The sequence below is a fragment of the Podarcis raffonei genome, chromosome 11 (assembly GCF_027172205.1).
Source record: "Podarcis raffonei isolate rPodRaf1 chromosome 11, rPodRaf1.pri, whole genome shotgun sequence".
NCBI classification, from domain to species: Eukaryota; Metazoa; Chordata; class Lepidosauria; order Squamata; family Lacertidae; genus Podarcis; species Podarcis raffonei.
This window is the reverse complement of record NC_070612.1, coordinates 50,833,764-50,850,344: the sequence shown is the minus strand read 5'-3', so window position 1 is coordinate 50,850,344 and position 16,581 is coordinate 50,833,764.

Genomic DNA, 16,581 nt, shown 5'->3' with positions numbered 1-16,581 from the left:
CCTTTGACGAGTATCTGTCATGGCAGTTCAGAATCTGGCGACTGAATATGTGACCTCTGGGCTGTTGTCCTGTAGTAATAGGGAGATGTTGTGTTGTTCTGAACGCCCGGGAAATTTATATAGGATGGGCTGGATAAACCTGGCTCAAATGTCTATTTAATACTGGCAGTGAAGAAGGGCATGCTCTGTTGTTTCCTGCTGCCCAGAGGCTCATGGGCATTTTCTCTCCTCATATGGTATGGAAGAGACCTTACATTCCAGCTCCAAAGGCTCAGCCAGCCCAGACCACATACCAGGACCCTCCGTCCTCAGCTTCTGTGACTTCCACATTGCAAAAAGCATGCACTTGTGGGAATTACTGTTTACAATATCCATATCACTTGGTTAGCATGATATTTGCCCATGTCAGCATGCAACCAGGGATTTCCTGCATTTAAGATGTGTTTTGTGAATTGCTTCATAATTTGCTTGCTGGGACTTTCTAAGTTAGTGCCCAGTAATCTCAAGATCTGTTGTAGCTTTCTAGAGGACCTTCTCCTGTCCTTGAGGGATCTGGCATGAAACCCTTCCAAATGCATTTATTTAATTGGATCATTCAGAAGGACTTTTCCCACCAACCATCAGTTTGATGTTGATACTACTGGGTGAAGGCCAGTACACAATTTGGTGTCTTTAGTGGCATATACACGTAGATTCAGTATAGGGGGCTAAATAGGACTGTAGTAAAGGGGGGAGAGTTAACTGGATGCTACATGACCCCAGCTAGAACTTTACTGGGCTTCTAATATATACGTACCTCGGGTTACATACGCTTCAGGTTACATACGCTTCAGGTTACAGAATCTGCTAACCCAGAAATAGTACCTCAGGTTAAAAACTTTGCTTCAGGAGGAGAACAGAAATCGTGCTCCTGCAGCGCGGCGGCAGCAGGAGGCCCCATTAGCTAAAGTGGTGCTTCAGGTTAAGAACAGTTTCAGGTTAAGAATGGACCTTTGGAACGAATTAAGTACTTAACCCAAGGTACCTCGGTTTATGAACGTAATTCGTTCCGGAAGTCCATTCTTAAACCAAAGCATTCTTAAACCAAGGCGCGCTTTCCCTTCTGAGGCCTCCAGCCACCAGTGCCCTTCCACCATTCGTCCTCCGAGGCAAAGTTCGCTAACCAGAAAACCTACTTCCGGTTTTGTGGAGTTCGTACACCGAATAGTTCGTTAACAGGGCTGTTCGTAGACCGAGGTACCACTGTATAGAAAACATAATTAAACATTAAAAAACTTTCCTATACAGGGCTGCCTTCAGATAGCTTGGGGGTCGGATAACTCCATACCCTCCAAAATTCCTCCAATGAAAATGTCCTACCATTCCCTCCAACATTTTTCTGATGGAAACAGGGGCATCCTCTTTTTAACAACCACAATAATAATATTTGTATTCTGCCCATCTGACTGGGCTGCCCCAGCCACACTGGCCGGCTTCCAACATATATGAACACATACTAAAACAAACTTCCTTATCCAGTTATCTCCTTGGCTCGGGGGTTGCCTAACACCATACCTTCCAGCATTTCTCCAGTGAAAATAGGGATGTCCTAAGGCAAAATGGGACATTCTGGGATCAAACCAGAAACCAGAACAGCTTCTGTAAATCCGAGACTGTCCCTGGAAAATGTCCTGTGCACATCAGGGCCCTTTTCATGCATTCAGCTAGAGGTATGTCAGTCAGTTTCCCAGAAGTGATGTATGGAAGTGAGAGCTGGACCATAAAGAAGGTTGATCACCGAAGAATTGATGCTTTTGAATTCTGGTGCTGGAGGAGACTCTTGAGAGTCCCATGGACTGCAAGAAGATCAAACCCATCCATTCTTAAGGAAATCAGCCCTGAGTGCTCACTGGAAGGACAGATCCTTAAGCTGAGGCTCCTATACTTTGGCCACCTCATGTGAAGAGAAGACTCCCTGGAAAAGCTCCTGATGTTGGGAAAGATGGAGGGCACAAGGAGAAGGGGACAACAGAGGACGAGATGGTTGGATAGTGTTCTTGAAGCTACTAGCATGAGTTTGACCAAACTGCGGGAGGCAGTGGAAGACAGGAGTGCCTGTCGTGCTCTGGTCCATGGGGTCACGAAGAGTCGGACACGACTAAATGACTAAACAACAACAACAACATGTCAGTCAGAGGTATGGCCAGGAATAGAGTCCTGCCCCCTGCCTCAAACTCTAACATGTTCAGTGAACATGTGAGGAAATGCCTGAACAGGACTAAGAACTCATCTTTGGGATCATTCGGCAGCAATGCGTTCTGATTCTTCTCAATTCAGGTTTTATCTTCTTTCTCGTCACGTTTACATCCTTTGTTCTAGTACAAAAGAAGCAAAGACTGCTGAGTTTTAAAGACAGATCCAGGGGGGCAATGATTGCTAGCTTCTTTTGCTTTTCTTTTTTTGCGAACAGGTTCAAGGTGGTTAAATGATGCCAGGAAGAGAATTCAGTTATCTTGTGTGACGCGCCATTGACATCTTCATCAGGGTTCAGTTCTTGACTCTCATTGTTTTTGTGTATGATGTGCATAGAGACCGTTAATCTAGCGAATAAGAATGTATGGATGGTGTCGGTATTATTTGAAGCACTCCACAGTTTAAGATCAGGTGTGAGAAAATAGAGCTCTTTTTAATAACTGGAAGTGACTAGAACTTTACTGTCAGTGCTTCTTTCCCTGACAGTGAAATGAACAGAAAGAAACACCTTCTGAGATCCAGAAAGGAGACAGGTAATTATCTCGGAGTTAGATGTCTCTGCACTGTTTCTAAAGTAGGAGTTAAAGCACTCGCTGTAAAGAGCATTTTTGAAAGGCTACCATCACTTTTAGTTCTACAGTTTTTGTTGCATACTCCAAGAAAATATCAGGTTGATGTTGCAAATGAGTCTCTTTTGTTCAGATGCAAAGCGGAGAGTTTTACACATGAAGGCTACATTCCTTAGTCTGCCTACTCCGTAGTAGTCAGGCTACAGTAAATGGGACAATTTGTGAGGAAAGGGGTTGGAGATTTTGCCACATTTCTGCACACTGTGATCTTCTCTGACACCGTGGAAAGTTGGGTCGTTACTAGGGCTGGGCAATGTCTGGTTTTCAACATCGCAATATATCACCAGCTAAACATCGCGATACACTGATATATCACAAGGTCTGAAATAAGGTGTGGATCTAGACACAGGAAAAACCCGCTATTAATAAATCAGAAATTAGATCGTTATAACAAAAGGGGAAAAAATCTCTATGGAAAATCGTGTTTTAAAATTTCCTGCTCTTTGGCACCATCTGGTGTTGCATGTTTATACTGCATTCAAATCGCTGTTTCTTTACTAATGTAGCTAGGTCCAAAGATGGAGCTATGTAGAGGCATTGGCTGGCTTCACGGTTTTTCTCTCACTGTTATTTTTGAATAGCTCTCTTTCTCTCACACACCACGATTTGCAATACATTGCCAGGTCAAAAATTATGAAACCAATATCACGATATGGACTCGAAACCAGTTTTGAACAATATATCACACAGCCTTAGCAAGCATCATGATTCATGATACATTGCCAGGTCAAAAACTACAAAACTGGTATCATGATGTAGACTTCAACCTAGTTTGGGACAATATATTGCCCAGCCCTAATCATTACTAACATAATGGGGAGTCTGGAATCTGTTAGCCTCCTTCCAAAATGCTGAACAAGGTTGGAGACAAGTGCTCTGACTTTGGAAGTGTGCGCTCTGCAATTTCAGTGTGCACATATTCTCCAACCGGATTTGATTTGCATAGCACTGATTACCTGGCCCTTATCTCAGTTATAAAGAACCTCTTGCCATTTCTTGGAACGGGGCATTGCATGGTACTAATTGGCTGGCCGTTGTGTCAGTCAGGAAACAATCTCCCCAGTGAGACACAATTCGGCAGTGGAGCTTCTGCTGACAGATTTTGAGTATAAGGTTGTGCTCTGAACGACATGCCAATGCGCTGAGAATTTGTGCTAGGCCTGCATGCCAAATCCCTTTCCTCAAGAAAAGGTGATCATTTAACTTGTGTTGGTCGCATTGCTATAGTTACTGTGTGATATAAAAAGAGTAAGCATAGCAAATGCTCTTAAAATACACCCATTTCCCTCCCTCCGTCCCTCCCAATTTACTCTTCAGTACAGCAAAGAGCAGATGTAGAAATGTTGCCGGGAATCTTCCTCCATAAACCCTGAAATCTGAAATGGAGTGTTTGCCTCTCAAGAGGTGAATTAAATTCAGAAGAGCACCTAGGATGCTAATCTTGGAAGACTACCTGCTCTTTGGGGAACCCATAATTATGCCTTAAAATGATGGATAGTTGGGATTTTAGTGTGGAAGGCGTCTGTGTGAAATTCTCCTTTCTTCACATGCCTGTCTGTGGGTTCTGCCTCCTTCACCTTTGAAAAAGCACCTGGCAACTAACTAAATAAATAAAGCCCTAGATGCTTTTTTGAAGAACCGCTGTCAGTTCTTTTCTCTTATCCGATCATTGCTCCCTTTTGAAAAACAGTTGACAAATACTGCTTTAATGTCGTCTTATTTTATCTTTCCTTTCCTGTGTGACACAAGCTGAACTTGCCTCTGCTACACAGCCGACATTAAAGGCACAGGGACTCACCTTCCTTTGCCGGTTTCTCCAACAAGCACAGTGAAAGGTGGAGCCTTTTCCATATTGAAATACAGCTTCTCCTCAAGTGCATTCAGATGAGGCTGAACACTTAAATCTTCAGGATACAGAAGAGCAATCTAATTGGATGAAAAACAGAATCCGAGGTGGATTTGGCCCAGCATGGTTTAAGAGAGTATTCCATTTACAGGACATCAGTAAATCAAGGCTGCACTGAAAACTTGTATTGATTCTTACACAAACGGCCCCCCCAAACCAGAGCTATCATATACTGTAAATAGTAGAAATGTTTGCCTCAGAGCATTAATGAAACAGCTTGTTTATAGCTTCTGTGCATGCTGGGCAAAATATCAGACCAGGAAAAATCTTTGGAACAAGTTTCTCATTGGTTTTTTTATCATTATTTTTATTTATTTAGACAAAGTAATAGCACTGTTATGAGTGCTCTTCCCAATCCAGCGAAAGGTACGTGTGCAGATAGGGCTCTAACTTGATCAGCTTGCTTCTTCTTCTTCCTCCTCCTCCTCCTCTTCTTCTTCTTCTTCTTCTTCTTCTTCTTCTTCTTCTTCTTCTTCATCTGTGATTACTCTTAGCCGAGTAAGATTGTTTTCCATGAACATGGTTTTAACACTGTAAGTGACTGTGGAGGCCAGTTCTGGATCCACACATCCTTCCACAGTGGGGACATAGGTGTCCAGGCAGGAGTTGATCATGGGGAAGGTTTGCCAAGCGTGCCTTCCTCTTAGTACGTTTCTCCCTTTCGTCCTGAGTTTGAGCGTCTTCAAAGCCCATGACACTTTTGGTCAAGGCTGTTCTCCAATTGGAGCGCTCGCAGGCCAGTGTTTCCCAGTTGTCAGTGTTTATACTACATTTTTTAAAGATTTGCCTTTAGAGACTCTTTGAATCTCTTTTGTTGACCACCAGCATTATGCTTTCCATTTTTAAGTTTGGAATAGAGGAGTTGCTTTGGAAGACGATAACCAGGCATCCGAACAACATGACCAGTCCAACAAAGTTAATGTTGAAGAATTGTTGCTTCGACACGGGTGATTTTTGCTTCTTCCAGTACACAGGCATTAGTTTGCCTGTCTTCCCAGGTGCTGTGTAAAAATTTTCGGAGACACCATTGATGGAATCTTTTGAGGAGTTGGAAATGGCATTTATAAGTGCTCCACGTTTCACAAGCATACAGTAAGGTTGGTAGTACACCCATGAGGAAGTAAGCCCAACTGAAATATGAGGATTATTTCTACTTCTTGGGCTCCATGATCACTGCAGATGGTGACAGCAGTCACAAAATTAAAAGATGCCTGCTTCTTGGGAGAAAAGCAATGACAAACCTAGAAAGCATCTTAAAAAGCAGAGACATCACCTTGCCAACAAATGTCCGTTATAGTTAAAGCGATGGTTTTCCCAGTAGTGATGTATGGAAGTGAGAGCTGGACCATAAAGAAGGCTGATCGCCAAAGAATTGATGCTTTTGAATTATGGTGCTGGAGGAGACTCATGAGAGTCCCATGGATTGCAAGAAGATCACACCTATCCATTCTGAAGGAAATCAGCCCTGAGTGCTCACTGGAAGGACAGATCCTGAAGCTGAGGCTCCAATACTTTGGCCACCTCATGAGGAAAGAAGACTCCCTGGAAAAGACCCTGATGTTGGGAAAGATTGAAGGCACAAGGAGAAGGGGACGACAGAGGACGAGATGGTTGGACAGTGTTCTCAAAGCTACCAGCATGAATTTGACAAAACTGCGGGAGGCAGTGGAAGACAGGAGTGCTTGGCGTGCTCTGGTCCATGGGGTCACAAAGAGTCGGACACGACTAAACAACAACAAGAGCACAACGGATCAGACGGCACATCAGGTTTTAATCCACGCACTTGGAATTAGATGGATCTTGTTAGGGTTTGTTTTTTGAGACCTCGCCTCCCCACCCCAACACACACATATTTAGACAACTATCAATTTCAGTGCTGGTGCAGGAGAAGCTGCCTCCACATCAGTTGTGCAGTCTGGGTAGCTAAGAAATTCAGATTCCTGTACTGAGCTACTATTGATTATGGGAAGATTGATGTTGGAGTTGTGCATGCCTCTCAAAACACAGCTATTAAAAAGGAAATATCTGGCACCTCAGAATTTGCAAAAGTAATATGGTATACCTAACATAATAACGCGGAGCTACCAATATCTCAATATTTAGAAAATGCAGGTTGCTGGTGGTCTGACATAGTGAAAAGCAACACATTTTTATTAGGGTAAGTGAGCTCCATCTTGCCAAGGTAATAAATCATTGTGGGTTATCCATCACAAGCAACACATTTTCATTTACCGTACAATAATCACAGATTTTAAAAACTCAGACCTCATTATTATTATTATTATTGCTCACTCAGTCTGCTTAGACCTTTTCTTTGTTTCAGCAGAGTCATGCTATTTCTTTCCTTGCTCTTTCTGGTACATAAAATGAAAGCCCCAGGTGCAATATTGGCATTGTATTATTGCTTTCAGAGCATTCAGTGACTGAACTTCTAAAATATTGATTTATTTTCTGTATAACAAGCCAGTTTTCGAATGGGAAGGAAAATTAAAATTCTCTATCAAACACAATAACAGCATCCTGGGGGAAATTTCTGTGAAGGATTTTCATCCAAAGGAAATTATTCGTATTTAATTATTGGCTTACCAGCCAATGTCAAGACTTGCTGTGCCAGCAAATAAAAGCTGGCACTGTGCTGTATTGATTTCTGAACCACTGCAATGCCCAGGCCAAACGCAAGCTCAAGCAATCCAAGGGTGAAGTTAGGTGTAGTATTTAAAGACTAATCCCAGCAGGCTTTTCATTGGTCTTTTAGGACTTCACATAATGTCACAATCCTTTACTTAAGGTCACAACACATTAATAGTGCATGGCTCCCCCCAAAGACTCCTGGGAACTGTAATCTGTTAAGGGTGCTAGGAACTGTAGCTCTGTGAAGCTCTCATGATTCTTTAGGGAAAACCACTTGCTTTCAATGTACGATGTGGATGCGTCCTAAAATGCTGTTTTGTGAGGATAACTAAGGGGTATCTGCTTTCCTGCTACAGAAAGCTACCTGGACCTGCAGCCCTGCAGTAAAAGGTAAAGGACCCCTGGATGGTTAAGTCCAGTCAAAGGCGATTATGGGAATGCGGCATTCATCTCGCTTTCAGACCAAGGGAGCCAGAGTTTGTCCACAGACAGCTTTCTGGGTCATGTGGCCAGCAGGACTAATCTGCTTCTGGCGCAACGGGACACCGTGATGGAAACCAGAGCGCACTGAAACACCGTTTACCTTCCCGCCGCAGCGGTATTTATTTATCTACTTGCCCTGGTGTGCTTTCAAACTGCTAGGTTGGCAGGAGCAGGGACCTTTTAACCTTTAACATCAGCAGTAATATCTAGACCATGAGAGCATTTCAGCCCTGTTTATTACTGTGCTTGGCTTTCTTTAAGTTTGGTTGTGTCTAAAACTTGCCATTTAGGATTCACACCTTTTTTGTAAACTCAGGGGAGTGTTTCAGCCCTGTTCTTGAGTTTGTTTAAAATCTAAAACTGCTTATCTTGTATTCCTTTCTTTGAATTTGTGCCAACTAGGTTTTTTAAAACCTTTGTGTAAAGGCAATACTAGAACTTTCACTGTGTTTGGCTTTCTTTAAGTTGGGCTGGATCTAAAACTTGCCATTTAGGTTTTCACACCTTTTTTGTAAACTTAGTATTAGAAACTGTACCTTTGAGTCCTCAATCGTTTATTACTGCGCTTTGCTTCATCTAGGTTGAGCTAGGATTATAATACTTCAGAATTTTTTGGGAGTTTTAACCCCCCTTTTTGAATTTTGGTCATTTAAGGTTTATGAGTTTTCTATTTCCTTCTGAGGAAACTGAATAGTTCAGTGAAACGAAATTTGTAGCCGGCATCCCGTTAAGGCTTTGTACAATTCTAGGTTTTTCTAATTTTTTCCCTTAAACTTTTTGATTTTTATTATTTAGTTTATTTCTAGAAGATAATATTTCTAGTCGATTACTTCTCATTTCAGGGATTTTCACGGTATTTCATTTGTTTTGTGTAATTTCTTGATTCCGTGACTGTCTTCTTTCTACTGGGACCTTTTAACCAGGCCTTATTGGCATCCAACACCCTTTGAGAATGTGGTTCTTTTGGGGGTTTTAAAAATTGGGTTATTGTTTTTGGTTTGATTTTATATGTTGTGGCTTTGTTTGTGAACCACCCTGAGACCTCTGGGTATAGGGCGGTGTATAAATTGAATAAATGATGATGATGATGATTGTATTTTTGTACTTTTGGACTGGGGCATTGTTTAGGGGCTTTTGTTGGGGAGTGTACTGTTGATTTGTGTGTATACATTAGTATTGTTGCTTGTTTTGCTTGTTTTGCTTATCTTTCAATTGTTTTTATTCTATATTTTGTGCTTTGATTGTCTTTAGGTTGTATTTTGTGCTTCGTATGTTGTAACTTGGTGTTGTGAACAGCCCTGAGACCTACGGGTATCGGGCAATATACAAATTGAATAAAAATAAATGAATGAATGAATAACTGCAACCCTTTAGCTCAGGGAGGTGGCCCTTCAGATGCTGTTGAACGCCAACTCTCAACAGTCCCAGCCAGCAGGGCAGATGGCAGTTGCAGTCCAACAATATTGGGAGGCAACTGGAACATCGTCCGTCAAGTCAATGTAATAAAACTGATCTGTTCTTTTTTTTTAAAAAATAATAATTTTTTATTAATTTTCCAATACAATTGTACATTTTTATCCAAATTATAACAAAGCATCTCTTTTGGACTTCCTTCAGCTTCTCTGGCAATCATCCATATTTATCTCTTAATTACGCATTCCCTTTATGCATATTGCCATTTGTCTTCCCTCTCCCTTCTATTTCTTTTTTGACAATATCTCTCAGTTTTTACAGCGCCTCTCAAAACTGATCTGTTCAGTGTGCTGGTGGAACATGTTGCCTCCGTTGAGAGAAAAAAGGCAAATGAGCACAGCACATAGCTGTCAACCGTCCCTTATTTGGTGGGAAACTCCCTTATCCCAGCGCCGTGTCCCGTTGCTGTCCCTTCTGTCCCTTAAATTTCCTGGGTTTCAAAGGAAGCAGCTCCTCTCCCTCCCTCCCTGCTGGCCAGGGAGGAGGGAGGCTCCAACTGTGTTGCTTAGCTGCGTTGCTCACCCAATAAGGAGTCTAAGAACGACTGGGGGGGTGGAGCTTGCATGCCTTGTGCCGATCAAATCAGCCGCGTTGCCTGGGGACTCGCCTTTGCTCAGCGCTTCCCAGCGGAGAGGTGACGATGGTTTTCCTTGCTGCATCCCCTTTGCCGGGTTGCTACGCTGTGGGAACCACCGCTTGAGGCTTCGTTTGGCTGCTGGCTGGGCTTTCTGCCTTTGGCTCAGAGGGGCTCAGAAGTTGAACATACCTGTGCCCGGAAAATCCCTTCTTTGGGCTGCTGATCCCTTATTTTTGAGGCTGCTGGTCCCTTCTTTTCAAATCTGTAAGTTGACAGCTATGGCACAGCATAGTCCAATTATTATGCTCACCTGGCACAGAGGACAAAGGTACATTGAGCTGTGCTTGAATAAGGAAGTTGATACGTGTCTGATCAGTCAGATGGAGCATGTAGAGGGGAGCAGAAAAATCACATGTGCTGGTTATCATTACATCCAACACACAAGACATTTCAGTGACGGAAGTATGGACTCAGCAACATTGGTCCAAAAACAGCGTTTTGAATACATTATCAACATGCAATGGCAGATGGCACTGGAGAGCAAAAATAAATCTTTGTGATTTTCCATTGCGGTTTTTTCCTTTTGTTATAATAATTTAATTTCTGACATTTACAGCATGTCCCCCCTCCCCCCGGTGTGTAGATCCACCCTGGGTATACTTTGGTGTAGGCAAGCACTAGAGCTATAGCACAGGACATGAAATTTCAGTCATTTTTGACTTAGGGAAAGCAAAATTGTTAACTGTGTGCATTCACTGGGTGCAATGTACCCTCGTTCTTTGCTAGGAAGGGGAAGAAGTCAACCTGGGACACATGGAACATATTTCCAGATGTTACAGATGCATTTGCGACGCTGGCAGAAGACCCAGCACATATCTCTTGAAATAGTATTAGGCTATTTGAAATGTTTCTCGTATTCTATATGATAGAACTGGTGAGTTGTGCAAAACGAGTGAGGCAAGGCAACATCTGTTTTTAAAGTCATGGTCCTTGGAGAATGCTCCAAAAACACAGGTGGCTTGCAAAGAGTACACAGTGTCTATCAGGAAAGACATTTATGGGGGAAGAGATTTCAAAGAGATCCACAGTTGCCAAGACCTGCAGAATGGCTTTGGGATAGGAAAACTGGGTAGCAGGGACAACCAAAGAGAACAGCTCTTCGCCAAGCTAATGAAAAGGTTTATGACCAGACACACTGTATCTGCAAGGAAGTATACATAAGAAGTCTATGCAAGTGCAAGGAAGTATACATAAGAAGTCTATGCAAGTCAGCCTATTTTAAAATAAAAATAAAAATATTTATACTTTTCAGATATACATATTTCACTGATTTTACAATCATTTTGACATTTTAAAGCTTGACTTCCTTCCGCTAACCCAGAAATATTACCTTGGGTTAAGAACTTTGCTTTAGGATGAGAACAGAAATCGTGCAGCGGCAGTGCAGCGGCAGCAGGAGGCCCCATTAGCTAAAGTGGTGCTTCAGGTTAAGAACAGTTTCAGGTTAAGAACAGACCTCCAGAACGAATCAAGTTCTTAACCCAAGGTACCACTGTACTGTGGCCCTCCTGAGGGAGCACATTCTCCCTGGTACCACCTGTTTCACTTGTGTGTTTGTGTGTGCTATGCAAAAAAATCACAATATGGGGAAAACCATGAAGCCAGCCAGTGCCTCTACATAGCTCCATCCTTATTTCAGACATATCTCAGTATATTGCGATGTTTAGCTGGTGATATATTGCAATGTTGAGAACCGGATATCACTCATCTCTAACATGAAGGACATTGCTTTCGGAAATAATTCAACTTGAATAACGGTAATCACAAAACATATGTGACCAATAGAAAAAATTTCTAGAGTCCCAGTTGATCAATAAATTAGGTACGTGTCAGATCATATTTATACCTTGATAATAAAGTATCAATGTGTACATGCAACCAAGACATCTGCAAGTTTATTTTCGGGCTACGAATGCTCAATGTTAATATTAGGCCGCTTATAAATGTAACATTTTCCAGAGACTATTTTACATTGCTTACCATTTTATAGTTAACAATTTTTGATGCATTTAGGTGATGTTACAGGATGCACACCATTTGTTTTATGTTTATTGCCTACGTACATACATTTTCTATTTGTTATCTGAATCTACTGGGACCTTGCCTTCACCGTTGGGAATGTTGTCTCGACGCAGAGAATATTGGATGGTGTAGAAAGCATGATGGATCCATATCAGGAGATGTTTATGAATGATGGCTTCATGTCCATGGTAAGTTCGACATTTTTAACCCAAACTGTATGTTTTGATTAAAAAACCCTAGGTTAACTGTTCAACACGGGTGTCATTTCCTGTCAGTTCCCTTTTCTGCAACACAATTGACGCATTCTTGTCTTAGAGAAGAAACACTTGTTTTTCACCTACCCCTTTACCCGTAAGAAATAGATGGCAATAATTGTCAGAGAGACCTGTATTCATAACCTTTTCCATTGTGCATTCTTGTATACATTGAACCTTAAAATCCACATTTTTGTATACAGCTGAACCTGAAACATGCACACGTTCTGGTATTTTTTTGAGCTGGGTTGTAAAATGTGGAAACCTATAAAAATGGAAGGGTCACTTCTGATCTATATCCTTTCAGCTTGGAAAGCGTGAATCAGACACTCTCATGTAAAAATGCAGGCTGAATAAAATCTTCACCCTTCCGTGGCGTAGAATATTGGGGACTGAACAAATATCGCTTTCTGCTTCAGTTAGATTTCAATATCCCATCGTAAGAATCATTGCATGATTCATCCTGGCTGTGACCGTGTGTGATGGAGAGGGGGGGTGGAGAGAGAGATGAAGAGCCCCTTACCTGAAAACAGATGGAACAACAGTTCACCTATCAAACAAAGTGTTGCAGCTTTCCTTATTAAATAGCACAAGGAGGCTCTATGAATGATAATTATACTTAGTCCTCTTTCTCACTCTTCCTTGTTCTCCATAGCAACAGTAAAGAAAGCGTGACAACCTCAAAATCTGTGCCGAAAAGGGTACACACGATTATTCTCAAACCTTTGTGTAAAAGGAATATGCAATTAGCCGAAGGAAACAAAGAGAGAAGGGGGGAGAACTGTGTAGGGCTGTAAGCAAACAGGATGCTAGATTTCAGCTCACACTTTACCCTCGCTGCTAGGGATGAGCCTTTTCGAAGCCTCCTGTTGTGCAAGATGTCAGATGTTTGAAAATAACAATGCCTTCCCATTGATTGGCAAACACTGAGCAAATTTCCTGCCAGGGCGCATAGACAACCTTGCATAACCCCTCGTAAATAAATTGGCAGAAGTTATTGGCAGCAGGGTGAACTTTCAGTAGCCGCGCTTCCGTGGACCACACAAGAGGGGTCATTTGACTGAAGGCCAGGGGTCACCAGGAATGGCCTCAGGCAGAAGGCAGCTTAGCAGTCACTCCTGTGCTACGCTTCCTAACTGTTGTTAGAAACATTACACCTCAAGAGTGTCCCTCATTGCTCCCCTGACAGCTTCAGCAAGCTTGGGCCTAAAGCAGCTGTCAGTCATGGCCCCTGGTCTCTCGACGCAGCCTCCTCCAGCCAGCGCCCCATGCAGTTCTGCCTTAATTTCCTCGTTCTTCCCAGAACACCTTGACTGAAAACCTCTGTGCACAACCTTTTTTCCTGTGTGATATCACTCCCACATTGCCCTGGCAACCTCCCCCTGGGTTACCGGTAGGGTTTTTGGCTTTTGCGATGGCCCATCATCTTCCTCTGCAGAAAAATAAGCTCTGGCTATTAGTGTTACAAAAGTTGGGTGCCTCCCCTTCTCCCTGCTGAGCAGTGGCAAGAGCCCAGGGGGTTCCAGACATTCACCCAGGGTCTGTGGTTCTTTGAAGAGCTGACACACAGTGGAGATTGTCGTAGCTTTAAGAAATATGGTTTATTCACCTAGTTGCACCTTCGGCCTGCATGGAGGAAGTCCAGCATGGTCATTTCAAGAGGGGCTTGTACCCCGCATCAGCCAGCCTGCCCAAGATGGATCCCAGTCCATCTTCCTGCTGCTTCTTCCCAGCAAGAAGAAGAAGAAGAAGAAGAAGAAGAGGAGGAGGAGGAGGAGGAGTTTGGATTTGATATCCCACTTTATCACTACCTGAAGGAGTCTCAAAGTAGCTAACATTCTCCTTTCCCTTCCTCCCCCACAACAAACACTCTGTGAGGCGAGTGGGGCTGAGAGACTTCAGAGAAGTGTGACCAGCCCAAGGTCACCCAGCAGCTGCATGTGGAGGAGCGGAGACGCGAACTCGGTTCACCAGTTTACGAGTCTACTGCTCTTAACCACTACACCACACTGGCTCTCTTGCTCAGGACACTCTTCCTATCACCTCACACCTTGGCAACCTTCCAAACCCCTGTTCACACCTCAGAGCAAGGGGGAAAGGCGGCTCTCTTGCCAATGGCCCTCAATATCCTTCTATTTTTTCTTAATGGCTCTAGTTTGGCCAGATTGTTCTGCACAGGCTAGCCCAGGAATTCCTCTGCAGCTTGTATTTCTCCCTTCACATCCCAAATAATCGAAAACCTACCATTTATTAATTTCTAGAGTTTTGGAGTCTCCCGCTGGTTAAACCCCAATACCCAAGAATCTAGAGGAAGAAATCTGGCACTCAGGGAGATCCCTGCTCCCCCACTAACCCATAATACTGGAACTGAGCCTGTGACCATGGGACTCAGCGGGCACCTTTAGCGCGCCCCCAACCCGCAAAGGAACCCACTAACGGGCTCCGAAGCGAAGAGGGGGAAGTGGCGCGGTGCTGTGAGTCAACTGCTTTTTCCGTGGAGCGAAGCCACATAGCCGTTGCCAGAGAGCGCTGCCTTTTTCCTGGGACAATTTGGCATCTAAAGAATCACCCGTGAGTACTTAAATCTTGAACAACTGGACTTTAAATAAGGACTGGCTAGTAGAGAGGAATTGGACTTAAAATTTATTTCAATTTGGTACTGACAGGAAGTCAGTCTTCCGTTTCTTTGTAGTCAGAATAAAGCAAAGACAACGTAAACTAGAGCTTAGAAAATTACTTTTAAAGGATTGGCTTTCATCATTTAAAATCGTGGAACCCCCCTTCGGTAGCAGGAGAAGAAGGGGGATCTCTTTTTGGACTGTTTAAACCTGCAGAAGTGAGTTTAAAGTAAAGTAACTTTCCACCGTCCTGATCCTGGAGCGGAGTGTCAGGTCTGACGTTTGAAGCTCATTGACCAGAGACAAATATTTTTGACAGACAGCTAAAAGAAAAGTAATATAGTGATTCCATTGTTTCCGTTCGCATTTCAAAGGAACAAATATTGACAGAATATCCTAAAAAAGAAACTTTGTTGCTATTGTTCTTAAAAGAAAGAATAAACAGAAGTTTTCCCCCTAGAGGGAGACTGTGAAATTGTAACCAATTTCAGGAGCTTGCAGCTGCTACAGATTACAATCGTGGGAAAGGACTTGTGACCTTGTAGGACGATGTTTTCAGAAGCTCTGTTGGGTGCTTTCTGTAAAATAAATGCCCTATTGGATCAGTTAAGCCAGAAGACGGATTTGATGACTAATGAGGCCAGAATTTTTGAACAGGCAGCAGGAAACTACATGGAGCCTACCCAGGAACTAAAACAGGAGTGTGCTATGACAGCACAGATGAGAGAAGAGGATGCTGCTGAATCCTGGGTGCCAGAAATGGAGGGAGTTGTGGCCCTGCAGGAACATGAGTCTTTGGATTTGATAAATGAATTTGGAAAAAACCAGATTTGGAAAGATAAAGTTTGGTTTGGTTTGGAAATGGGGGGTTGGATTGACCCTCCCATGCAGGGATGTTTGGACTTTCTGAGTCTGGTAATGGGCCGTCAGATGTTTGGAGCTGTGGGGGCTCTTAATTTTGGAGGGAATCTGAAACAGGTGTTTAAATATCACATGGAGTTTAGTCTGGACTATGGAAATGGGGCTGATCTGCTGAAAAGGGTCAAAAACATTACTAAGCTGGAGTTCCCATGAGTGAAAGGAAAATATGAAGAAGAGTCGCGGAAGGGACATGGAAGAGACTTGAGGGCCTCGGATATAAGGATACCAGGTGAATGCGCTAGATTAATGGGACAAAAAGGACTGACAAAACCCGGGACCAGGAGGAAGGGACGCTGGATGAAGATTGGATTGTTTTACTTTTTTTTTCTTTTATCATTAGGACTGTTTTAAAATAATTGATGAATGTTAGAAAAGTGTTGAAATGGAACTACTTGGTTCTAGTAAAAATGTTTAAAGAATTAGGTTAATGATATGGTTATGAGAAGTTGGTAAAAATAAGATTTAAGTTTTAAGTTTTAACGTTTGCTATAAGACAAGATGAAAATAGATTAAGGTAATGTAAGGACAAAATATTATGAACTATGGAAAGGATTTGCTGTGATAATTATTAACCAGGATACAAGAAAGGGGAGGAGGAGGAGGTCAAAGAAAGAAGGTAATGAAAGTTGATAATTTGAGAATGATGGATGTATTTTTTCTTTCTATTTTTCTGTTTTGTCTTTTTTGTTTTTTGTTTTTTATAATTTTAAAAAATCTTTAATAAATATTATTTTTTTAAAAAAATACTGGAACTGGTGCTGCTCATGCTCTGCTA